Below are 26,121 nucleotides of genomic sequence, written 5' to 3' on the forward strand. Positions count from 1 at the left end.
GTGCTGGAATACTCTGTGATGACGTAGAAGTATTGACGTAGACTTAGGGAATAATTTCTTATACACAAAAATTATATTAAAACATTATTAGGCTTGCAAAATTGAATACTCTAGTTTTAGGAGAGAATGAGAATTGTACCTATGTGTGGTTTCTGTTGATAGCCTTAAATGTGTGCTGAACCACTCTGTTTCACTGCTTTTCACATGGAGTTTTTTTCAGATATTAAAGGAGCATCTGCACTCAGTGTGATACAGAATGCTTCTTTATCAGAAGAGATTCCTTCTCTATAATAAGAACTACCTATAGGCTATGAAGGATTTCTTTGCTAGGGAGAGGCTGAAAGAAGAGTGTGGAGGTATACCAGGCTAGGAATTCTGGGTGCCTTGTTTGCAAGGTCCCTCTGCTAAGTCCTTACACAATCATCTGAAGTGTTCCTGTCACTGAAGCAAGTTGTAGCCATTATTCTCCATTCTGACTTCTCTTTAGAATCCCTTTTTCAAACAACCGTCCTAGCACTGCATAAAGCCCCTGAGATATGGACTTGAATATATGCTGATAGGAGGAGGTGTAGAAAGTCCACGCAGTTTAGCTGGACCAATATGAATATTTGTAGCACTTGAGCTAAGTCCTTCTAAGAGCTTGAAAATTCAAAAAATTTTGATTTCTCACAGTATTTGAGATGCAAAACAAATTTTCAGTTTTGGCATTTTCTGTATCTGAAGTGAAGCTGTTAAAAACAATGTATTGTCAGTGTTTTTCTAAAAGCCTGATTTGCTAAAAAATGACTTCAGAAACACCTAAATTACTTCAGAGTTTTTGATAACTCTACACCAAGGGGAGCAGTTAGAGCAGTTAAAGATCCTTCCAGAAAGCTTTCATGTGCTATGGAGTTATAAGGTAGAGCAGAGCAGGATGAGTTTTTCCTCTATACAGCTGTGGTTAGCTCCTCAGCTGAGATCTGTGGAAGTCTGTCAGCATCAAGCTGTTATCATTACTGGTGCTACTCTTGCAATGGTAAGGGTTTGCACTGGTAGTTTCTGCCACCATGATCAACAGGGACTAACAAAGGCTCATTGCAAAGAAGGCAGTGCAGAGCTGGCATGTGCTGTAATTTTTTTTTAGTGCAGAGTAAAGCCATCTTAGATCTTTAACTCTTGGAGCTGGCTATGTCTGGATGAAGCAGTTAAAGATTGCTTTATTTATATACTGTCTATATTTATATACTTCATCTGTGGAAATAGGCAACCTGTAGCAGTACTAAAATATTCCCTGAAACAGTATGCTAACCTTTTTAAAACTCATCCCACAGACAAATGCTAAGCCCTTAGGTAATTTTCTGTTTCCCACTGTGGACATCTGTATACACCAGAATTTTATGTTTTATACATGGCTTGTTACAAACAGTTATAGGTTTAAAAGCTGAAATTCCATTTTGTTTGGCACTGCATTAAATGAGAAAAAAAGGTAGCCTTTTGTCAACTCACTGGCTGAAATCATGATAAAGCTCACACAAATGGGCTTTCATATCTGCGATTACTAGATGCTACTGAATGATAAATGATAATAATTTCAAAGGAAGTAGGATGAAGTTATGGAAATGGGTGACATCTGCCAAGTCAAGATATGGTTTGTCCTGTCAGTGAAAGTGACAGCTCAGACAATGGAAAAGATGGCATTAAATCAGTGCTTGTGTTGCAAGAGGAAAATGGCTGTTTTTCAGTTGAGGTTAAAACCTGAAGCAAACTTGAAAACAAGAATCCTGTTTCCTGGGAAAAACTGAGAGCTTTTCTTCCTCAAGGAGGAACAGACCTTTCAAGATTTCAAAGGCTTGCCGCATAGCTGAAGGGAAGTCAGTGATTAGGATTCCTGTGGTTCAGCATTGGGCAGGCCATGGGCTGAAACCTGGATTTGTTGTATCTTAAGAAAAAAGCAAGCTGCATAAAAATTCCCTTCTGCAGCTCTTATAAGCACCTGGATCCAGTCTATGCCAAAATATCCAACAGATTGTAATTAGGGTATCAAATTAAAATGTCAAAACTCTAGATAAAAGTTCTTGTTTTTACAACAAGTAAAGCAAGAGTCTTTATTTTCCGTTTCAGTGCAGCTAATCTCTTTGACCACAGAAGTGTTTTCTGTTTTAGGCTGTCCATAGTTCTCTGTGACTCTCTCAGGCAATTCATACCTTCATTCCTCAGACTTTTTTTAAAACTGTGAGTTCTGCAAGAATTCAGTATGGATACATATGAAGGGATGGATCTGTTTTTAAAAAAAAGAATGACAGCAACTTGTGCTTGAAAGAAGTTGTGTGAAATTTACTGGGAAACAAATCTGTCTGATTTTTAAAAATCTTGAATAAATCAGGGTCTGTTTAGGTGTAATTGAAATAATTATAGTTTTCCTGAAACATCAGAGCTGTGTTTTATAATTTGAGATCATATTCTGACCTTTCAGAAAATATCAGATATTTAAAAAAAAAAAAAAAACCAAAAAAAAAACAAACCCACACACCCAATGAACATTAGGTGGGATCTTATCCCTGTTGCTTATCACAATTTTAAAGAACTGAGGCTGTATGACCAGCCTTTGTGGCTGGAGAAGGATGGAGCTGTTAATGCTGAAGGCTCCTTGCTGGTGAAGCTATAGCACTATGAGGAACTTTGCTCATCTATGTCTCCCATGAAAGTTCCCTGCACTATGGGTCTTAGTTGTTGAGGGTCACTATAGCTCCCCAAACATAGGTTCATAATTACAGTAGGAGTATTGGGATAATTGTTGTAAACCAATGGCTTTTATCTGATGTGCTGAGAAAAAACACCTGATGACGGTGTTTTGTGAAAAAACACCTAAGGGGGATTTGCTTCTGCTCTCCAGGGAACTCCTTGCTGCTTGAAACAGGTTATTTCCCTGGGGGTTCTCTCTTGGCCATGGCGCAAATCTGGAAGGCCAAAGATGATGTGATGAATTCTGGCTCATTGTCAGAGATGGCTGGGGAGGCTTGCATGTATTGGATGTATCATCAATTTGCTGACTTTAAGAGGTCAGATTTATACTCACCTATCACTGTATAACCATGCTTCTTTCTTTTAAAAATTGAGTAAGTATGTAGGTAGACTCCTACTTCCTGCTTCTTTGTCTCTTGAGCAGAAGGCTATTTCCTGTTGAGACTTTAGGGGCTTCAATATCTTATATGTCCTTTTATATGTCCTTTCCCTTGGCATTTATGTTTGTCAACACAGAATATTTATTTTCAGTTTTGATTTTTCTATGATTATATCTTGTATATTGTGCATACTCTTCACTCCAGCCGTGTCTGGTTGGAGAAGCCTGTAGAGGCCATGAGATGTGAAAACAAGCAGATAATTTAATGGATGACAGGTTTTTCTTTCCTTAGTAGTGCCTTGAATATCACTACCTGTCATTAAGAATCATAAGTTTAAAAGCTTTAATATTTTGGGTTTTGAGTAGAATGTAATCAAGTTTTCAGGTTTTATGCACAGTCTCAAAGGCTATTCTTTTTTGTCTAAACTTTCTGGTTATATTGAGCTACTTTAGTAATATGTAATACTTCTTCAGTACTTGTGAAAATTGCAGTTTGCAGTTTCTTCCAAAGAAAGCAAAATAAGATTCACAAACTTTAAAGAACAGTGCTGACAACTGAGTAGAAATAACCATTTTCCAACACTGGGAAAAAAAAAAAAAAAAGTACCTCTGGTACTTCTGGTTTCTTAGTTTCTTATTTCATGCTTCTTCAGATACAGTCTTTCAAGAAATTCATAGAAAGATTGGATGCATTAACCAGCATTTGGGCACAAAGACTTCTACAAACCTTGCATGTGATAAGTTTCAGTTTTGACATGTAAATAAATGTTTTGAAACATAAAGACATAATGAAAGAGTAGCGTCTTATTGGAAAATGTTGGACAGTTAAAACAAGTTAGTAAGGAAGCAAAGGCAAGGCAGGCAGAGGAGAGGGATCAAAGCCTGTGATGCATGAGCACTAAAACCATATGCAATTAGAGAAAGCAAAGCTATTATGAAAACAAAAGTGATGAATAGCACAAATAGAAGCAGGAGATCAAAAAGACTTGGAATAGATGAGGGCAACTTCTGGGAAAATCATTATGAACAATAAGAAGGCCTTAGAAGTGGTTTCTTTGATCAACAGGAAGTGAAAGACTAAGTAAGTAGCATGATGCTTTTTAGCAGACTTGAGAAGGCGGTTTTGGAAAAGCACGAAAAATAGTAATGAATAGTGCTGAATAAAAAGTAGTTCTGAATATAAGGTGATCTTTAAGAAAACAATAAGTCAATCCAATACTCACCTCGGTTTCCTCCCACATGTAAGTGCAAATAAACATACTAAAGCTCCTATGAGACTAGAATCTTCAGTCAAAGTCAAGAGTAGTGTATCAAAACTTTACACTATGTCAGGTTTTGGAGAGATGGTCTTATATCTTGCTTTAGCTAATTTTGTTGCAACTTGGAGACTATCAGTGTGAGAATCCTTCTCAACTTTTGCACTTGCAAGACACAGGCTACTTAAATGGAGTTCTGCATTCATATGAATGTGTGAAAACGTTTGTCAGCAATAACTTCATACGAGCTACTCTTCAGTCAATATAATGAGCATTTCTAGGTGGTGTAATGCTTATGCATTCCAATAATTCTCAAAAGAAGAATAATTCTGTATGTCCTCCCTGAAAAATCCTGTAAGCAATGTGCACTCTCTCTTATGAGGTATTATATTATTAAGTAGCATGCATTGCACAGTAAAATCCTGTGAGAACAGAAGGAAGAGAGGTCATTTAGAGAGAAATAAGAGTAAAAAAAGATGATTCTTATTTATAGAATGGTATTTAGAGTTACTGATGGTTATTTTAGTAGTCAGACTGAAGATTATATGCCTATCTTTCTCTCTCGTAAAATCTGCTGTTGTTTACATAACCATGAACCTGTGGTGCTTAAAGATTCATTGTTTGCTCTGTAGCAGCAGAATAAAAACTATTATTAGAACCTTCATGAACACTTCAGGTTCATTGTTTTGCTTTCTGTCCACTTCTGGTGCCTCATTTACAGTGCAGCATGCCTGTGACTTCCAGACTATTTTCTATTTCCATAGCAAATTCACAAGTGCAGTTTGTTAAGGAGACACATGTTAGGTTAATAACACAGCTTTTGCTGACCTGAATCCTTAATGCCAGAAAGGATTTACACTGCATTTTTCCAAGGGAAAATTTATTCATAATGGGAAATTTTTCCGAGCTATTTTTTCTTATGCATCCAATGCCTGTCAATGATCAGGAGCAGCACTGACATCCTAATGTTTAACATTCAGGTCCTAGCATATGCACCTGTCCTTAAAGAAAGGCTGCAAGATTAACTCATGCTTGACAGCCTGATCTACAAGGATCTTACCTGCCAGTGATGTCCAGCACATACCTGCTGAGATGGCATCACTAATTCTGCAGCTTGCATGCTTCCACCCTCTTTAATGACTCCAGTACAAGACACTTCCAGTATGCTGACAGTCAGACAAAACAAACAAGACTCAGTGGCAAGAACCAAGGCAACCAGCTTCTCCAAATTTCTTCTGGAAGATGTGCTTGTGTGTGAGTGTATGTCTATTGGAGGGGGTAGGGATTTACAGAAGGAGCTGTTTTAAAAAATAATGGAGAGAGTCTGAAGATCTGTTCAGTGAATTTATCTAACTATTCCTTTTTCTTCCCTGTCTTTACCCCTTCCCTTGTCTTCTTCTCTTTAATCCCTACCCTTCTCTTCTCTCATTTACTGTCAGGAAGGGCCACCTCTGAAGGTTCAGTTCAGTACAGCCTGGAGCCAACACAGACGAACATCAACAGCAGTTACAACAGTGAGTTTATTTCCAATCAGGGGGGCTTTCGTTTATGTACATGTGGAAAGTGCAAGAACTCTGCAAAGGGCTTCCAGAAGAGGGAGGGGGCAGGTTTGCAAGCCCTAGTTCCCTCTGGTTGGAATAGGCTTCAAGTTTTTGATGCCTCAACAACTTTTAATAAAGATAGCTTTATCCTGAAGGATGAAAGGATCCTGAAATGCAGTGTGTGAGGGCCACTGCAAGGACGTTTTACCAACAGAATAGGCTTTCAGGTCTGCATACTATTCAGAGAAAGCTGGTTACCAAGAAAGCTTAAAGATGTTTCAGCTGACTGGAGAAGAGGCTGGAAGCCATGCACAGATTAGGCTTTTCAACTAAATTGTTACTCCGAGCTGGAGACAAGAGCTGTCAGTCTCAGATTTGGGTAGCAGTACTGATCTGATTTAGGACAGTTGAAAAGACCTTGCTTCCAGTTTTGATGTAACTGAGCTGCTATTATTTAGATTCTCTGGTGCTCCCTGGAGCATCTAGAGGGGCTAAGCAAGCCGTTGCATGGTATAATATATGCTGTCTCTCTCTCATTATGCACATACACAATATTATCCAACACTTGTGATCCCAAATCTCAGTGGCCCCTCCTCCTGATAAGTGTGTTGTGCAGAGAGATTCTTTATTGTGTTGTAGGAGGGGAAAGAAAAAATCATTATAAAGAACAAATGAAAAACAACACCTGCTCCTCATTGCTATTAAAAGCTACTCCTGTCCTCTTTTCCTCTTGGTGTCTCTATTGGGACGAAACAGCTTTGGCCCAGCACCACAGAGAAGGTAGGTGAGGAAGGAGAGAGTGGGTTAAAGGAGAAGTAGACAAGCAGATGAGCTGGAAGGGATGTGAAGAGATGATGTCAAACGTGGAGGACACCAAAAGAGAAAAGAGATGTCAGGGAAAAGGTCCAGAGAAAGCAGTTCTCTGGAAAAGCCTTTTGAAGGAGGAGAATTCCACATTGAGCTCTTCAGTCTTTTTTAGCTAAACTGGTCTGAGACCTGGAAAAAGCCTCCCTTCACCCCTCTACTTCAAAGAAAATAGGACAAATTACAAATTACACCCTCTGGCAGGGACTGAGTAAGCAGACCCTCTCTGTCCTGGTTCAAGACTGACCACCAGGGCTACATAAGTTGTGTCTCCTCACTTACAGAAAAGTAGTATAAAGCAGTTGTGAACTACTGCACAGTGATGGGACTTACAGTGTTTTTTCCAGCTGTATTGTCCTCAGCAGGGTTCTAACATTTTCCATGTATCTACTAAACATTGTCTCTTTGATATGTATACATGTATATATGAAGATACAACTTTTTATTTATATACTTGAATATATTTGTTAAAATCTTGCTTGCAAATTGTAGATTTAATAGTGTTATCATAAACTATGCTGTACTCTGATTTTACATTGCAGAGTAAACAATGGAAAATTTACAGCACAGGCCAATGTCTCACTTATCTGTGACTCTTTAGAAAAGAATTGGTTGTTTCTTCTTACCATAATTTTTTTACCTTAAGTACTTGAGTTACTTATACTGTATGTGTTCCCTCTTTTAGTTTTCTGATAGGCTAAGTCCCACAGTTCATGATGGTCACTTCTCTAAACTTGATATCCTGTGCAGTGCATCAAACCAGATATTGAGGCAGCTGTACCAAACCTGTGAGCAGTTCTGTGTGTCAGTAAAGGTTTATACAGGACCTGAGAGACACAGGAAGACTTACTGTGAAATTGCGTCACTTAACTGAGAGATCTGGGCCAGGTGAAAGTGATTTTAGGATTTCAAAATCTCCAAGCATAGGAGACTGAGCACTGGCAGAATTCCAGCTGATCATAAGATGCCTTTAGCAGTCAATGACTGGACACAGAACAGGGATTACATTTTACCGGGTCCTAGGTGAAAAAAACCAGCAACAGAAAAGGTCAAAATCTTTAGACATGTACAGCTCCATGGTTTGGGAGAGGACAAGCTGCAAAGCACTTTCTGGGGACTTAAAATCTCTGTGAAAAACAATACACTATCATATCTTCCTTTTAGCTCACCTAGATATCAATTCTGTACTTGCCTAGAGCTGCAAGCAATTTTTGGCCTTTTTTCTTTCCTTGTCAATTTGTTGGAGCAATTCATCAAACATAAAGATTGATTGTGATTTGATTTTAAACCTCGCTTTGAACTCAGATTTCTGTGGTTAATGTTCATTGTGCTTCCTCTCCAGAAACAATATTTTGAGGTAACACTATATCAGTTTTCTGGGCAAAATTCAGACAAGAAAAACAACACCATAGTAATACCAAACAGGTGAGATACTGGGAAAACCAGAAACTGGACCTTCACAACTCTTTGATGAAATTACTGTAGCTATGAAAGATTTCAAGATTCCCAACAGGATCTCAAAATCTTGTTAGAACTTTCCTCTTGTCATCAGAGGATGATCTCCTCTGAATGACAAAACCTTGAACAGACAGGAAGGGGTGATCTCTGAGAGTCATGCTTTGAGCAGGGGTTGGAGTCAACGTCCTCCAGAAGGACCTTCCAAACAACATCATCTTCTAATTCTTTTATCTATAGTGAAATCAGTGTCAAAATCCTGTTTATTGAAGTACATATGTCCTGATATTTGGTCTAGTACCTAAGATGCAGAAAATATTCTCCCTCTTTTAAAATAAACTGTGTCCTTCAAAACCACCAGGTGAGTGTAATCTTCAGTGGAGGGGGGAGGAATGTGATGGAATTTTTTTCACCAGATTAAAATGCAGTTTGCTATATACATAAACTAGCTATAATTTTCAGAAACATAGGCTGGAAGGTGAGCTGACTATCTTAAAGAGGCAAAGAAATCTGTCTCTCTGTAAGACTGTGACTGACTGAACTCTCTCAAGGGCAGAAGGACAAAATTGTCCTTTCCCAGATGTCCTGGGGATCAGAGCTAGAGGCAACTCACACTGACAGCATTGTTCCTGTTGTGTAGCTAAATTGAATGGGTCAGGTCCTGGGGCTGTCAGTCCAGCTATATCTGCACCACTGCTTAGAAAGGAAGTAGATATTTTCCAAGGGATAAATGCTGGTGACTTCAATGTGACACTGTGATAAATTCCTGGGCTCTTTCAATGCAAAGAAAGTTTCATTGTTACTATAATGACTTGTGATAACACATATATTGCTTTTTTTTGTCTGTGTTTTCAAACCCTGGGTTTCCATTCGTTTTTGATGGACAAAAGGGTTGGGTTTGGGCTTTTTTGATTTTGTTGTTGGTTTTTTTTTTTTCCCCTAAGTGTTTTTTTAACCTTTCTGTTTTGCAATTATGGGAATCTAAACTTAGAGCTCATTATAAATTCCTGCTGTGCATACTGAGTTCCTAAGTATTACCTGAGGCAGGGTCTGTAGGAAGAGGTAATAGCAGATATTCTCTCATACCAAGCAACACAGTTATGAAAATCAGCCTGATTTTCTGACACACTTCCTATTCTTCATATCTGAAACAGAAGCAAGAAATTCCTCTCTATCATGATGCATTGTGATCAGGCTCCTTAAAATTCCTGCTCACATTTGACTGAGGCTACTTGGGTGGCTGCTATTAATTATAGTTGGTTTGGGGCAAAATTAATTATTATAACTGAATTTATAATGTTTTGCTTGCTATTTATTACATTACTAGCTGCTGCTTTTTTTTTTTTTTTTTTTTTTTTTTTATGGCCATTCACTAAAAACCAAACTAGCTGGCTCCCTGTGACATGCCAAATTGTTTCTTCAGTCTGCTAATGACCACCAGTTCTGCTGGCAGAGTTAATAGGGAACATTTAGAAAGCGAACTATATTACTAAGAGCACTGCTGCCAGCTGGCTTTGTTATTTCAGTAATTAAACCCTTATCCTTTCTGTGCTCTGATTTGTACACCATAATGACTTGATTTTTTCAGCATCCTAATCATATCTGTCATAATATCAATCAGATGCAAAATCTTCCACAAAGTGTCCTGCCCATGATTTCAACATTAGGAAAAATTTGTGTGGTACCTTCTATGGAAGTGCTTCATTTCATCACAGCTGCCAATTTCAAATTATTGGTTTTGTTCTTTTTAATGGGAGCTGCTACAGAAATGTCACTCTGGCACAAATTTTGGTGCTGAGCTCTGCAAGCATCTGGAAATGATGAGGGTTGACGGTTCTCATGATGCAGAGCAACTTTTAAGGGCAGTGGTTTGGCCGGGCACCACTCCTTTGCAGATATAGGCTCCTAACGCACATGAGGTTTTATGAACTAGAACCACTTCAAAGCAAATTTATGACACGACAGTGGCTGCCCCCTCCCTGGAAGTGCTCCAGACCAGGTTAGATATGGCTTTAAGGAACTTATTCTAGTGCAAGTTGTCCCTGCCCATGCCGGGTGGTTGGAACTAGATGATATTTAATGTCCCTTCCAAACCACTCTATATTTCCATGGTTCTGTAACTTCACTGGTCTCCTTCTGAGGTGATGACACTTGTCTGTGCTGGATTATGGCCCTCAGGTTCCTTATATACAGCACTAAAGCAATTCAGCAAAAAGTCTGTTTTTTCTGGTGAGAAGGACAGGCAGAGGCAATGGCAGGGATCAGGCAAAACCACATGCCAATGGTCAGCCAGAGACTGGCAAGCCAGGAGGGTCCCACAAATGTCAGTACCACTGCAGCATGAGGCCCATGAAGCTGTGTCTGTTGCTCAAGATGGGAAGCACAGAAGAGAGGCATTAATGGGGTTCAGAAAGAGTAGAACTTCATCTTTAAATACTTCAAGGTGTTAAAATTATGAAATACTCAGGGTTTATATTATATGTTGCATTTCACAGATGTATTTCATAGATATTCTGGGACCTGACTACATGAAGACACCCAGGCAATAACATCTGAGTTAATATTTCAAGTACTTTTATTACACAGAATTAAATCCTTCTGTGGGTACTCTCACAATTAATGTAAACTAAAGTAAGGAGTTAAACCAGCAGCAATGAAAGACAATGCAGACAGGAGGAGAATTTCCAATAGAGTTTTGAAAAAAACTCATGGACACTATAAACCACATCTCCACTAGTATAAGTGAGCATTATGCAGTGAATTCATTCAGTAGGGAAGAAATTAGTCCTTAGCAGGTAATTAACTGTGCATAGTGTGAATGCTTCAGAGCTGAATGGGATATAGGAGCAGCACATAAACTGCAGAGGTTTACAGAAGCATCTGTTGTTTACATCAGGTTAAAGCAGCCTTTAGCTTTTCCAGCTTTGTACAGAAATTAATTATTGTATTTTTGAAGTCAGTAGTCTTGTATCTGTCTGTTTCTTTTGTGAACAAGACAAAGAGGAGATGGTAGAAAATACATTATTGAGTTACCTAAACAGAGAGGAATATACATTTCTGCCAAAAAACAGGAAATCAGTTACAGAGGTAGAAATTAAAAATTACAGTTTCCAATATGTAATTAGACTGCGGAATGTACTGCCACAGGAAGTTTTTGAAGCCGAAAGTTTAGTTAAATTAAAGGATGCATTAGTTCTTCTGTAAATTACAATACCCACACAAGTAGTCATTAATTACAGTGAAAATTCTGGGAAACAGATGCCGTGCCTTGAGTATTATGTTAGCGTCTATCAGAATGAGATAATCAAGCAGATGGACAGTACGCAGTAGGCAGAAATTTATATAAGAAATACCTGGACTGATCACTGTGTGATATAAGTTTTAGAAGACCTTGGGTCATACCAAAATGTCACCTTATCAAGCTTTCTTTTTTAAATGCTTTATCCTAATTTTAGATGATTTAAGCCTTTCAGGTGTCCAGATGCTGCTGAATAATGTATTCTGATCATATAGATTCACTGTGAGTCAGGAAACCTGACTTTTAATGTAACTTGCAGAAGAATTATATTAAGATACGTATGCTTGGAGCTTAAACATTATCATAAATAACAATGCTGAGGAAACAAGTGAGTAGGTTTAAGTCCCAGCCTAACACAAATTTAGTGCTTGAGGTACAGAACTAGAACTCTGCAGTTTTGTAACAGCAGTGTCCAAATTAATTAGAAACATACTGTGAAAAAGCAAGCTGTGGGAACCAACAGGGAGGTTTGCTTGAGGTATCCTCAGGGTGCAAATATAGCATCTATGTCCAGGTCTGCCGGGTCACATTCTGCAACAGACATTCTCCCAAATGAGAAATCAGTGGACAACAGGGAACAGAACAGGAGAAGGTGCTGCTCTCTCTCCTTCTCACAAGGGAAACAGTGCTAAAGGGGATTGTATGAGAAGAAGCAAAACCCAGGGGTCATGGTGCAGGTCATTTCACATGCACCTCTCACACCACAACCCATACAGTCCCTGTTTGTAGACATCTTCATTATGAACAGCAAAACTCAGGATGAGAAACAAAGTTAGAGGTGACTTAGGGGGTAAGAGGCATGACACAGAGTGCCAGTGTGAATACCTAATATCCACCAAGTGCAGGGCAACGGAAAAGGGAGAAGGATGCCTCATGCAAAAGAAAAAAAATTTGGGCTGTGTTTTGCTGCCTGTATTTCTGCCTAAGCCCTTGTATACTTCTGGCCAGCTCTAGAATCTCCCTTTACCTTCAGCAGGTACCTTGAACTACAGTAATAGATACTCAGTTCTTCCTTCTCTGGACCCAATGTGCAGGAGGAAATTAGCCCAGCAGTCAGCACTCAAAACCAAATAAGCAGTGATTTAGCATCTGGATTCCTCAGCGCTCTATCTTCCTTTTATCTTGAGGATACAAAGGAGTTGCTGCCATATAGTAAATGAAGAAGTAAATTTCAAATACTTCTTTTTATGTTCTGTTATTTTATGTCAGTGTTATAGCTCTGCATGTAATAGCAATTCTCATTCCGTAGCAATTATGTTCAAATGAAGAAATTTACTGGTTAAACCGCAAAAATTTAACTGGTTATACATTCTATATGCAATTAATTTATGACATGTGTCGTGTCCTCTGAGTGAAGTACACATCCCAACATCATCAGCAATGACCTGGTGAAATCTCTACAGCAGTGTGGGTCCTGGGAACACTATAGTAGGAATTTAAAATTGGTCTTGGTATAACCAAAAAAGGTAGTTTGAAACTACCTTTCTTTTTTGGAATGGCCAACTGACTTATGGTGATGTTTCTGTTTTTTAAAATGCAATGTTTTCACCACATCTTTGTTTGGAATTATAAAATTACTTTCTACCTTTTTTGTTTCCTTTTTTTAATGAGAAAAACAAACATAATTTCTCTACAGTAGCCTTCAGGTCTGAAATAATTAAACATTATAATTATGTTATTTGAGACCAAAAGATCTGCCACAACTCTTAACAGTCTTGTAAATGAAGAATTTTAAAAAGGGAGGGGTTTTGTTTCCTTCTAGAGTTTTCACATGAAGTTTATACTTATATAGGGAGTAAGAATTTTGATAGGTCAGAAGAAATCAAGCCCTCTTCATTCTGATTACTGCTAGCTTTCTTTTTGCTTTTACACTAAACAGGTAGTGTCCACTTAAGTATAATTTGGATGTGACGATTTCTAAAGGATCAAACAAACAACAGAGTTAAAATATGTTTGGGAAAAGCCAGGAGAATTATGTGGGTCAGATGATGAGCTAACTGTTTCCAAGCCAGCACCTGGTTTTCTGGTTAGATCCAGTAATTATTTTACATAACCTTACTCAGCTGAAAAGTACAACACGGCTTTAGTTGTCACACCTGAATCCTGATCTGCAAACATCACAAAAACTCACAAAAATTATGAGACACATTCCAAGAGCATCCAAAATTTTTCCAAATAGCATTTATTCAGGGTCCAGTAGGTAGCATGAGCTCAACAGAAAATAAAGCAAGCTATTGAATTTAACATCTCATAAAGTAGTGCAAAGGGGGAAACACCTCTCCCTCCCTTTTTTTTCCCTAGATCCCTTTATTCATGCACAGATAAGTGGTGTAAGCTTTTGGCTGCCTGTAGGAATGTATCCTCCCTTGGGTAAAGCCCAATTGTGTTGATGGAGCAGTTGGTGTGAACTGTGTGGGGATTTTTGTTCTCATTGTAGATAAGATTTGTAGGATGGAACTGCTTCAGGAACTGCTAGGCTGGACAGACTAAAGCATCTTTAAGGATGTCTTCCTGTATTCCTCTTACTATGCCTCACCCATAGGACAGCCTGTTACTTCCTTTTCTTTGGCAATATCTACACTAGCCTTTGGATTAATCATTGTCCCAGGGTAACCCCTGCTGCCATAGTCACAGTTCCAGTCCCCTATCACGGACAGGGACACCTGTCATTAGACCCAGCTGCTCAAAGCCCCATCTGACCTGTGTGTCTATTAACCTGTGTTAATAGACACAATAATGCTGAAAACTAAAACCATTCTCTGTAGCATGCAAGAAAAGTAATACAGTTGAGACACAGAGTAGCTACAGTACAGCTGATGAAGGCAGGTGTGTTTGCCTGCTTGCAGCAGTTAGGAAGCACAATAAGTGTCTGAGAGAAGTGATGCTGGCACCAAACTGTGATATGCTCTCAGGTCCTCTCACTTCTTCCATGATTTTGAAGGCCATCTCACAAAAGACCATTTCTTTTCAGGGGGAGAATTTGTGCAACAACAACAAAAATCCTATGGCTTCTGGAATTTTATTCTGTTTTAATCATTATTTTTCCATTTCCTTTTATTCTAGTCTGAAAGTCCTGAATTATTCAGGTTGCTTCCCAGTGCAAAAAGCAAATCTTTTTACAGGCCTCCACAGAGCAGGCCTTACTGTTTTAATTGCTTTTCCAGGGATAGAAATCTTTTATTGCCATCCCACAATACTTCACAACAAAAAAGAGAAAACAAGTACTTGAGCTATATTAAGGATAATTCTCAAAAGCATTTCTGTCCCAGTGTTTTAATTCTCTCTATGCAAGGGTCAGAGTTAGAAAGGTTGTGAGTATTCTATTTTTATAACCAGTTACTCTCAGGGTTGTTAATGCCCCAGACAAATTTTCAGTCACATTCCTACATTGCAACATAACTTTGAAATAAGCAGGAAAACCCTCTGCAGGTTTGTGACGTGATATATTCCAAGTTACAAAGATTAGCTGTCCAACTCTGCAGTTGCAGAATTAAGAGAACCTCTGAAATCTTGAGCCTACGAAGCTGGTGACATGGTCTTCCAGCAATTATAGGAAATCCTAGAGATGCAGCAGTGCATAAGGTGCACAGTTTTTGGTTATCTGCCTCTGACCTGACAGGTTATAAAAGCCCAAACTACCATTTCATCTTGCTACTGCTGAATCAAACCTCTGACTTATGCACTTTGTCAAAATTCAGTGGTAGTTCTGTTCCTATTCAGGAGGGAGTATTCATTGTGAATTCTGTACATCTGCTGAGCTCTTTAAAACTGGTCAGTCCTCTCTCTCTTTTCTTTCTCAGATCACCATAGATTTTCACCACCTGGTTGGTCTGGGGTGTTTTAGCCTCTTTTGCTCCATCTGAATGTTCTGCTTCTCATTTCATTGTGTTGTCCCTTTGTTTTTGCCTAAGGCAGCATACTACAGGATGGAGGAACAAGCTAAGCCAGGTAAGTAGTAACAGCCAACAAAAGCCTGCACTTTGCTACTGTCAGGTGTGCAGAAAAGCCTCTCACTGGACACTGACATGATTCCCCTTCATGGCACAGGCAACTCACCCAAGACCCTCATCTCTGAAATGGCACACTAGCTGCCTTCAGCAGCAACATTTTGGTATAGATGTCATACCACTTTGAGATGATTTCCAGTCATTGTAAGAACTAGCTGATTGCCCTTTGATTCCCTAGTGGAAATGTTAATGTCTATAAATGCCTTATATTAGAAGCTCTGTGTGATTTTAAATAAGCTTTTAGTTTTGTTCTTGATGGGGGTAATAAGCTCCCACACCATCAGGGAGGGTTGTAGATTGATGGCATCACAGAGGAAAAAGAAAGCAAATTTTTACAGTGAGCCTTGTGGAGAAGCAGCAGTCACATTTGGTAAGGGTCCCACTGCTAGTTTTTCTAGAAAACATATATCAACACCTTTAAAGGATCCCTTTCAAAGGGAGTAAAACCTCAGTGGAGCAAGAATAGCCGGTGTAGCCACTGGGAGGGGCTCCTTTCCCTCTCTAGATCCTCCCTAGTTTGCAGTATTCCCAGTGCTTCATCTGAACCTAGGCTGGTCTCCACCAGCTTAACCAGGAATTTGTGAAGTTCTGTTCTTGCTTTCCACTTCTCTAAATGAAGCAGAAAATTGAAATAAAATACTGGCTACAAACTCATCAGTGCCTATTTAGAAATACCCATGGAATCATCTTTTGGTACCATAAAGATTTGCATTTAGAGTTGCAATTTAGGCCTGAACAGGTCAGCCATCATGAAAACAGCTGAAATGTGTAAACAACTAAAAATAAAATCCTTCTATGCTGTCCAGAATGCTTATCTCTTGCAGGGCATAATCAAGCATTAAATGAAGTACTGAATGGTAGGACTTATGTAGATGTGGCTACCAACCAGCCACTGAGTGTCAGGGGAGAGATTTTCAAAACTCTACACAGTGATTTATTTTGTGTATTAATGATATTGTAAGCTGCTTGATTGTGCTTTTGAAAAGCTCAGCTCTACTGCTAAAGCCCTCACTGATGCAAATTTCTCTGCATACCGCATACTGCAGGGCTGAGTGGAGGGATCCACCTGCAGAGAGACTAGTTACAGAAACATGAATTTGTGCCTAATACTCTAAAGATAGGCTTGGGAGCCTAATTTTAGGTATTCAGGTCTGTGTAAGGGTAAATACCTGCTTAAGGTGAGCTGATAAGATTGCTGGCACTAGCCTGGCCATGCTCAGGTGCACCCCTCTGCTCTTTTTTGCTCATAAATTAGTATCCTGCACATTTAGGTAGGGAAGTATGCCATAAATCCTGTGCTGTAGACTGTGTGGAGCTGGGGGAAATTCCTGACAGGAGTGTGAAGGAAAGCTTCAGCAGCTCCTTTTCTGGGAACACCCAAAATTGATGCATTGAGAAGTCATCCCCTGGAATAAGGACATCCTTGTCAAAGAGAAGCTGAGGCAGGTCTGTTACAAAAAACACAGACTGACACAAAAGGATACCAAAGCTTCACTACAGCTAACTAACTTATGATCTGAGGAATGGTTGCAATAATTATAACATGTTTGCAGTGCCTTATTGTGGTAACTGACCTAGGACCAAGAGAAGTTGATGTTGCACTTAGTAGTTTCAGGCAGAAGAAATCCTCTGTGTTAATGAGTTAATTGCCAATACAAGGCTCACTAGAGCTGCTGACTCCAGTGTGCAGGTATCACAGTCTGGGTGGTACTGCTGGTGGTCTTCTTTGGCAGGGAAAACATGATCTAAGGAGAACAGGAAAGGCTGTACTCTTGAATACTACTTCAGAGCCCAGTGTGGACTTCTTTGCCAGAACAAGAACTATTTTGGACAAATGTAGTACGCATTTTTGTATGTGTATAGAGTACCATACTGCTTATCTTTAGAAGTAGTTCTGTGCATGTGTATACAAAGCATTTGTACTTTGCTCTTTGAAAAATAGAAATTTCATAAAAATGTTCACAGAACAAACCAACTGCAGCATTCTTGCATACCAGAGAATTTGGGTGGGATTCTATTTTTTGATGCATTTTTAAATCTCATCCTACAGCAGGAGTATAGTGAGTATACAAAGTGTACTTTCTGTACAAAGAGGAATCAGGTCTCTAAAAGGGACACCTCCTGAGATTCAGCTGCCCAAGCAGTCATAACAGTCCTCTGGAAGAAATGTTTTGAAGTCCTGATTTATTTCACACATACATAGAGAGGTTTGGTAGTGAGATGCATGAGTGAGAAAGTTTATATTTACAGAGAGAGATTCAGTAACTTGTCAAGTCATGCTGTGGGCTGTGGTGAGAGCCAGGGTGTGAATCCCTCATTCCTAAGCTGAGGTTCTCACACAACTGCCTTTACATTGTACAAAAATATACCCTTTTTTCTCCATCTCTCTTCCATGTCCAAAGCATGTGTGCAGTAGCATTCTCTCAAATGGATTTTTCAAGATCTGTTTCTGGCTCTACTGGTTCTCATAAAAACACCACTAGTTCAGGCATGCATAACTAATGCATCATTATGTAGTAGAAAATGCTGCAGCCTGAAGTAAAGAAGGATCTATTTGTTGACAGAGTTCTTTATTAAATAAAAAAAAAATCATTAACAAGTATTAGCATTGTGCCATCATGCCCACTTAGATGTGTATTTGAAAACACAGACTGCTTTTCTTTAGTCGTTTACCTTCCAGATCAGGAAGAATGTGAACAATTAAACTTGCAGCTCCTCGGAGACAAAACATAAAGCTCTGGGCATATTAGTGGCCAATATATCATCTGACTCAAATGTTTGTGAAAGCCAGCATTTTCCACTTTCAGAGGGCTCAGCTGATTCTATTCAGGCTTGATACAGATAATTAAGAATGGCATTTGCCTTTGGCTAGAGTCTGAATGGGTGGGTATTCCCTAGCAGGCATCCTGCTTTACAGCTTTGCGCTGGGTGTGTAAAGCCTGAGAGTATCCTAAAGGTAATTCTGTTGCAGGCAAAGTAACTTAGGCAGATAGAGAGCATGGATGCTGGAGCTGCCTCCTGCAATGAATTTTCAGTTGAGTGCCATGCTGAGCTCAGAGAAAAGTTAGCATGTATGAAAGAGCTTAGCAAACCAAGACAGGAAATTACTCAGCTCCTAGGAAAGAGCAAAATCTCTTCCTTCTTAGGCTGGCCACTTTGTGGGTGTGATCACATGGATGAGGAGTCTATCCTACAGAGACATGGGAAGGAGAGGCTAAAAAAGAGAATTAAATTGGATTGATGGAAACTGAGAATCACAGAAGAGAGTGAGTTAATTCAGTTGGTAATTATGGTAGGCACTACCTATAAATGCTGTAATTCTTTAAAAATGTCAGCATTCATGTGCAAATCAAAGAGATCAGGTCTGTGCCTGAGATAGTGCAGTCAGCAAAAGCTTAGGCCTGTGTCACTAGAATAGAAGAGTTTGGGATTTTGCTGAGCTAGCTCCTGGCAGTTTTCACAGTTAATTCATTTATAGCTGTAATTTAGAATTTATAAAACTCATTGCTCATGTAATTTAATATAAGAGTTACCCAATGTCAACGAAGATTGACTTATGATGGCATGAGATATTTTGAAAGTCAGTTGGTAAAAGGTATCTGCCTTGTACCAAATATGCAACAGTAAAGACAACTTGGACTATTAATTGCTTTTGATGAGAAATAAAATCCTCTATGGACATTGCAAAAATTAGTATTAGCAGAAGCGGAACCAGAGGTTATCATGCCTTGTTTTGGGAAATGAAGGAAGAGGATACGAAGTTTGCAAGAAAATGCATCTCCTTGAAATACACTTAGAAGTGTACTGCAATTAAAACTGCTGGTTATTGATATTTTTATTTTCTAATTGATTGACATTATTGATTACAATTTTGTATGTGACAGACATTATTTAACATCATAAAATAGGAAATGAACGTGCAAGACCAGTAAAGTACCCTTTGCATATATTAGCAGCTCAGATGCACAGGCAGTACCAAGTAAAATATTTTTCTAAAAAGATACTGAGAACCTGAGATACACACCATCTGAAAATGAAGCAAATAATTCATACTCCTTCCATTAAAGTATCTAATGGTATTACATTTTAGATTTCTGTGCTCTGCTTTAAGCTTGTAACATCTTTATAGGTATCCACATGCCTCCCAGGGCATCAAAGGATTCAGTATCAGTTCAATATTCTGCAGTTACAAAGCTCAGCTTACCTGGATGCACATTTATTAAAACCAGGTTGTTCTTGGAGAAAAGCAGCAACAAAAAAAACCTTTTTAGCTGCCACTATTCTGAGTAGTTCTCCATACAATCTGTCTTGAAGTTAGCAAACTGAGTACCCCTTTTAGGGCCACATCTGTGGTAGTCATGGTACGCCGGCCAGGTTCCACCAGATCCAAATGCTATACCTTTACTTAAAGCACACAAATGCAGTCTTGGCCATTTCTAGCAATTTTAGTAACTGTTCTACACAACTTAACTCACTTATCTCAAGCAATGAGTTGGGTTCATTCTGTGTGTCCTGTGTCAGTTTTATACAGTCTGAGTAAACTGTAGACTAACACAGTTCTCTATATGCAGCTGGAATGCCTGGAGTCAGGTAGGACCAGCACAGCTTTAGCTCAGTCTTTCCTTTGACTAATTAGCCACTCGGATCAGTGAACTACTTTTGGATCTTATTTCAAGCTAATTTATTTCTAGGCTTGGATTCCAGGCTCTTTGTTGTGTTAAAGACCCACAGCTTCCCCTGGGAGGAAAGAATGGGAGGTGTCTCATCCAACCTCCTGCTCAGAGGTGGTCACCAGTGGATGTCTTCAGCCTCCTGAAGAATGTAGTAACTGTTCTGAGGTATGCAATATTTCGATTTCAAATACTGTAGAACACAGCAGTCATGCACCCCAGAAAGTACAGACTAGTGTGAAAAAAAGTAACTGAGGAGTGACAAGGCGATTTGATGTGTGGAACAAATAAATACAGATTCGTGTGGAAAAAAGTAAACTGAGGGGTTACAAGGGGATTTGATGTGTGCAGCAAATAAATGGACACACACTCTTCAGCCAACACATCTCCAGAGTCATTAAAGTATGACACCTCATAAAAGAAACTGTAAAGTTCCTTGATCATGAGTTTGTGGGAGTAGGTTTTAGTATCCAGTGCTTCTATGACCCTTCATGCAAATTTTGAACTGCTTAATCACCACTTTCCATGAAAAGTTTGAAGACAGCAGAAAATAAAACACCCTCTTTCCAGTAAGATGATATTTTTCATAAAGGAGTCACTTTGTTTGTAAACTTAGAGTCCTCAAATGAGAGCTCACTAAGCACCCTCCAAGTCCTTAACTGTCAAGCAATGAACCTCTTAGACTCTGAACAGATATCTGGTTTATTGAACAATGAAAGTTTTCTTAACCATTAGGCACAGTTGTAATATCACCTCTCCTGCTGCTGAAATTTCTTTGGCCCCATGAGAACTAAATACATTTCTTGTCTTAGGTGGTCTGACTAATTAGTGTGTCTAGTAACAATCCCGACATTTATTTTCAACTTTTGAAGAATGTTGTTTCTGTTTATACTTGGAAAAAAATGGTTCTTCTGCCAAAAATAATGTCTATTTTTTGCCAGCAGTACTATTTAACCCAGTAGAAGACTTAACCTCCTTCCACAAACCTCACTATAATTACATCATGATCTTCCTTACCACAAGATATTCAGGAAAAATGAGTATGTGGAGGACTGGACTATTACTGACTATTTAAATGGCACCTGGGAGACATTACAGAAAATAATTGCTCTATGCTTGCCTTTTTCATGAAAATGTTTTCTAACATTAGTTGTTAGTGGTAGAATGTTAGGCTAGGTGGATCTTTGGTCTGAGAGGTGGCAGCTCTTATGCTGTGATTACAAATCATCCACTGTCAAATATCTACCTCTTGGATAAATTTTTCATCAAGTCACTGTATAATTGTATCTTGGTTAATTTGAAAAGAAGAATTAAAGCCAGTGCGTATTTCACCCTTATAAACAGGAAAAAGGAAACCTATGGGATTTTAAAGTTAGCATCTGAAAATAGAGAGCACAAGTCCCTGTGTAAACATGAATTTTCCATAGACTTTGTTTTAGAGCAAAAATAAATCTACAATGAGAAAATAAATAACAAGACTTTTGTGTCTGGTCAGAGAGGTTGTACAGATGCTTTTCCCACTAGTACTTTTTTTAGAAGCATAAGCCAATTTTAAAGTAGACATTATTTTAGGAAGGCAATATGCCTAAAATACAAGGTGTATACTGCCTGAGTATTTATTTCACTGTGGTCTTATTATTCATGTTAATTCACTCTTGTCATTCTCTGTTCTACACTGGATTACTAAAACTATGTTTTTCTATCCATATTCAGATTTCTACAGGATGACAAAGCAGGAATAAAACAAAACAGAATCTTTGACTAAAATGAGAAAATGTGTGTTTCTTTGCTAGATATGTGTTCTTCTTCATCCTCATTAAACTACAAGTACATGGGGCCAGCTTCTGCATTGCCTTGCATTTCATGGTGCTATTTGCAACAGCAAAAACCTTGGATTAAACAATCTTTATAATTTAATTTTGTTTTTTTATTTCAAGGGGTATATGCTGTGCAGACCAGCATAGGACTGTGTCCTTTCTAGTAACCTTGAAGCATGCATACCAATTTAGGTATTTGCCTTTTTTTTAGTTTTTCATCCTGATAACCACTTTCTTCAGATGCCAGCTGGAACTGAGAGTTAAAAGGCACTTCTCTGTGGCTCTAAGATCCATTCAGATCTTAAAAGCTGTTTCTAGGAAGCAAGTAGTCACTTTTATTGACCATATGATCAGATAGTATCATTAAAAATTAGAAGATACCAGGAGACTTATGGTGGAAACATTTATATGTCATGCCAAAATCATTTTTTCAGTCAAGTCAGTGTAGCCACAGTTTTATAAATAGAAGGGAAAATTAGCCCTGCATATATTATAAAGATTAACTTGTTTTGACTGCTATTATAGTAAGTATTATTTTGGAGGTAATATAATTACCAAAAATAATAGCCGACTTTTTCTCTAGTTTGTTGTTATTCTTGTTTTTAATAATGTCATCTTTCTTTTCATATTGCTGAGTTTTACTGGTGTGTCACTTCCAAAAAAACCCACATTTTCACAATTCTAGTGTACTATTCAATGTGCAGTTTCTTTATTTCACACTTCTATTTTTAGAGTTCTTCTAGAAAGAGAGCTAAATTTTACTGGAAGTACAATGGAAACTTTTTTACCTATGTCTCATTTGGAAATTGCAGCTAGGCATGTACAGTAAATTGGTTCCTTCACCTATGAAATAACTGGGTTTTGCCTGCAGTAGTTTGAGATGCTTTTTTCCAGCTACAAATGAGGACTATCTTGCAAAGCTGGGATTCCTTTCCAACCTTTGGCTCCTAGATATTGTTGTGATACATCTTTATAATTTAAAAAAATTGTTATAACTGCTAATCAGAGACCAAAAACTAAACAGCATAATTGAGCCACAATGTGAAGAGTGGTAAATATATAACCACACTGAAATTTTGGTATGTGATTTGATTGGTATGAAGAAAACCTCAGAGCTGCTTTCAGTTTTCTCAACTCAAAAGCACTACACAGAGAAACACATAAGTTGAAAAGCAGCTTTTGTAGGAAAAATAGTGTCTCTTCTTTAAAACTTTCCATCTTCTAAAAGCTGTTTTTCCAAATGATGTGTTTGAACTATTTTTTTAATATTGTTTTTAATACAAGTGTGTAAATGTAGCTGACTGAATTCCTGTTAGAAAAACATGAAGGATTTTAGAATTTACAAAGAGTGAAATACCCATTTTAATATTTTTAAATAGATGAATTTGTGCAACTTAAAAGTACCTATACCAACCTTTCAATTGTAAAATCAGATCCAAGTGTTTCTATGGGTAGAACATCTGAACATCACCATCTTTGCCAATATATTTGAGAACCTTTGTGCAAGTGATAAAAATTGCAAGGTGTCAAGTGTATGTATGTGGAAAATATGACCCATCATACACTTGCTGCCTGAGTCTAGCTTTCGGTACCCTGCCACTTGTACAAATATCACTGCTTCCTGAGGGAAGATAGAGCACAGTGCATTATGCATCTGTGTGTGACTGTATGAACAGGCAGGACTGTCCATGTGCTAAGCACAGAAAAGCAGAGGACTCTCCATCAGCTGCTGATGTGGATGCAGCTCTTGGTTCATCCAGTAAGCTGTCTCCAAACCATCTGCAATAGTTAAATAAATTTTTGTACTCCTGTCTATAGGCAAATTTCAGCTAAAAGGTACCCTCAGAATGGGCAAGGTTTGTTTCAAATTGGTCTGCAAGTGGAAGGGACTTGTGTAGTAAGACCTGGAAAATAGTCCTCTGAAGGTGAATTAAAGTTCAGAAGCAGTTCTGCTAGGCATCTTGATAGAAGTCTGGTCTTCTTGGTATCTGGAGCAGTCCAGCAGTGGGGATAGTCTGATTTGTGTCTTCCAGTTATAAGTACAAGCCACCCATCTGGCTGCCTGCATGGATAAACCCATTTCATCAGTATTTGCATGTCTGAGTGTGACCCTCTACCTCTGAGCTGACACACACTTTCACATCTTAGAATACTATTTTGTGTTAGTTGAGGACAAAAAAAATGTTTTTCTCATAGTTCTTTCAGTAGTGTTCCCTGCAATGCTTTAGAGTGCATGGGGAAAAGTTCTGTCTATTTCCAGGTGAGGGGAATCAGTCAGATCTCGGCTGACCTGCATAGCACCAGAAATAAAACTTTTCCTGGTACTTCTACTGCTCATCAGCCACCCTATATATAGTCCACTCTGCAGCAGAGCACCTGATATTTGCTGAGAAAGTCTTAGGAAGGCTTGGGTTCCTGATGGGTATTGTGGACATGTCTTAGTAGACCTGACCTTTAGAAAATCACTATCAACACTCTTTGTTCTGCTATATGTGGTAATTTCTATGCTATTATTGTGCTAAGTGAGAGTCCTTGGTAGTCCTGATAATGATGTGATGGTTTATTGAAGAGTGGAGGCAGGAGAAACCAATCATTTGCCCGGCTTTCCTGACACAAAACCAAACCAACCAAAACAAAACAGTTTGACATCTCTTTGTCTCTCTGTATTATCAGGAAAGGTGTTGCACTTTTGGACTCTAACCATAAACACATGAACTGCAGGGCCCTGTGAACAGCAGTGTACTGGAGAGCTCACTCAGCCAGCCTCTTAGCATTCCTCTATATACACTAGGTAAATTCTACTGTCAGAGTACTTGAAAGACTGAGCAGACCTTGGGTGTATGTTCTGAGCTGATGAACCATTTGAGTTTAAACAAACAACTTCTCTTTGAGTAGGTGAGCATGTGTCCTTGCCTCCTCAGGGTGGCACACCTGGGTCAGTTCAGCTTGCCTTCTCTTTTGCTTGTGCAAACATTCAAACTGATCTTGGAGCTTTTTGCAGCTGATGCAGGACATGTGGCCACATGGACATTGGAACTGAATGCACCCTGAGCAAGCTTGCTGATGACACTAAGCTGTGTGGTGAACACACTAGTTGGAAGGGACGTTATCCAGAGGGACTTTAACAGGCTCAAGAAATGGACTTGTGTAAGCTGCATGAAGTTCAACAAGGCCAAGTGCAAGGTTCTGCACCTGGGTAGACACAATCCATGCAAGAATACAGGCTGAGAGGAAAAAGAATTGAGGGCAGCCCTGAGGAGAAGGACTTGAGCATGATGATGGGTCAGAAGCTTAACATGAGCCATCAATGTGCTCTTGCACCCCAGAAAGCCAACTGTCTTGGGCTGCATCAAAAGAAACATAGACAGTCGGGCAAGGGAGGTGATTCTCTCCCTCACAGAGCTCCTGGAATGTCACAAAAATTATGACAAGGCTGGAGCACCTCCTCTATGAAGATCAGCTTAGCAAGCTGGGGTTGTTCATCCTGCAGAAGAGAAGTCTTTGAGGTGACCTTATAGAGGCTTTCCAGTACTGGACAGAGACCTACAAGAAAGCAGGGGTAGGACTTTCTGAACAGGTAATGTTCAAAGGGCAGTGGCTTAAAACTCAAAGACAGGAGATTTACCACTCTTTCTCATGAGGGTGGTGAGATGCTGGAACAGGTTACTTAGGGAAATTGTGGTTGTCCCCTCCCTGGAAATGTTCATGGACATTTTGGATGGGGCCTTGAGCAACCTGATTTAGTGGTATCTGTCCCTGCCCATGGCATGGGGTTAGAACTAGATAATCTTATGGTCCCTTCCAAACCAGGCCATTCTATGATTCTATGAACTGGGAAGTCACTTATGTTTTCTCCCAGGCAGGTGCTATATATCTGTGACATACAATAAAGAAGGGATTTTAAATAGCAAGATGTAGAGACAAAAGTAATGACCAACAAGTATCCAAACTAATGGGCACATCAGTGAGGGGCAATGTTGATTCAAAAGTAAGATAATTAGTTAAGGACCTTTAAAATAACAACACTGCTTTTTCCTTTATATTATATATTATTGTATATATATTATTGTAATATATATATTATTGTAGCCAGAACTCTTTAGGGTCTTGTTA

Source organism: Calypte anna, chromosome Z, assembly GCF_003957555.1.
Source record: "Calypte anna isolate BGI_N300 chromosome Z, bCalAnn1_v1.p, whole genome shotgun sequence".
In the NCBI taxonomy this organism is placed as follows: domain Eukaryota; kingdom Metazoa; phylum Chordata; class Aves; order Apodiformes; family Trochilidae; genus Calypte; species Calypte anna.